Genomic DNA, 1,711 nt, shown 5'->3' on the forward strand with positions numbered 1-1,711 from the left:
CCCACCTTTCCTGGTTAGACTCCCATGAACCACTTTCTTTCTGTTGGCAAGGTGTGCTTCCAGGTTGATTTTTGAGAACCATCACTTACACATTCCTAAATTTCTGTTTTGTTTGAGTTTGGTTTCTTTGTTTGTTTTGTTGTTGTTAATTTTCTGAAACTTCAAATGCTGCCCTGAAAATAATGTATTTTTGAGTTTGTGTTCTGAAGGCCTCTGTGCTGCTGGATTTGGGGGCGGGGATGGGGGCAAGATATAGGATCCTCCAGCACTGAGGTGTTTAAGATTTGCAACTAGCAATGCAATTTTTTCTAAATATGAGGATATTTACCTTTATTAAGAAATTATACTAAACAGTGGTGTCCTTGATCATTTTATGTTCTCATAAATTACTTTTGGTTCTGTTTTGATTCTGTGTGGTGGTAAACAAAGATCATTACAAACAAAAGCTGTAATTTTGTTATCTTTGATTCAATGGAATTTCTTTACTTAAAAAAAAAATAAAAAAGACTAAAAATGTGACCTGGCTGTGCAGTCATTTGTAGTGGAGATTTTCTGTCTGTGAATAAAAGGATTCTTCTTGGGCTTGCCTGGAGGTTCGGTGGGCTAAGACTCAACCCTACCAATGCAGGGGGCCCAGGTTCAGTCCCTGGTCAGGGAACTAGCCCCCACACACTGCAACTAGAAGACCCTGCATGCTGCAACTAAGACCTGGCACAGCCTAATTAGTTAATTAAAATAAATTTTTAAAAAATAAATAAAAGGATTCTTCCCATGTCTTCACCAAAGCACGAGCTTGAAAGAAGTGGGCAAAATACCAAATTCTCATCACAATTGACTTTAACCCAGCCTTGCAAATACCGAAGAAATGACCAGCCCACAGGTGTCTTTACAAGCCCATCCTCTCTGAGAAGACAGCCAAGGCCTGGGAAGAGTGAGATAATCAGCATTTTAAACACTTGCTCTATAAAGTGAACCACGTAGACAGAATGTAAGAGATGTCAAAGTGGTAGTTGTCACACATGATTCACAAGCTTTTCTGATAGTGTTCTTTGGAAAGACCAGGTGAACATGACCTAAATTAAGATTATATTGGGTTGGTTGAGTAATAGTGGTGTTTTCTTCTTTATATCTGTCTGAATCCAAGCGAAGGGTCTCCCAGGGCCAAGTACTGGCCCAGCCAGAAGGGTTGTGGTGGTCCATGCTCCCCCACCCCAAGGACCTTGCACTTAATCTTCTTCCTTCCTTGGTCTTGCAAAACCTTTGACAAACTAAGTGGGGAGAGGTGAGTTGGTTTTGGGGGACATACATCAGCAAGATCTAAGAATGCTCACAGACAGAGGATCCCCGTGGGCTATAGCCCATGCAACCCATGGGGTTGCAAAGAGTTGGACACAACTGAGCAAGTCATCAAGCTTCCCAGGAGAATCAATCAGCAAGGAGGTTGCAAACCCCTGCCTTGGAAGCTCTGATTGGTTATGTGCATTCCCCTAAGGATCTTGTTAAAATGCAGACCATGATCCAACAGATCTGGGGTAGGGGGAACTAAGATTCTGCATCACTAGCAAGCTCCCAAGTGGAGCAGACATCCCCTCCTGGGACCACACTTTGAGCAGGAAGGCTCCCGGGTATCCTGTGAGCTTCCCCTCCCCGCACTGCTGCTGCTGCTGCTGCTGCTAAGTTGCTTCAGTCGTGTCCGACTCTGCAACCCCAT

Source organism: Bison bison, unplaced genomic scaffold, assembly GCF_000754665.1.
Source record: "Bison bison bison isolate TAMUID 2011002044 unplaced genomic scaffold, Bison_UMD1.0 scf7180017864155, whole genome shotgun sequence".
Taxonomy (NCBI): domain Eukaryota; kingdom Metazoa; phylum Chordata; class Mammalia; order Artiodactyla; family Bovidae; genus Bison; species Bison bison.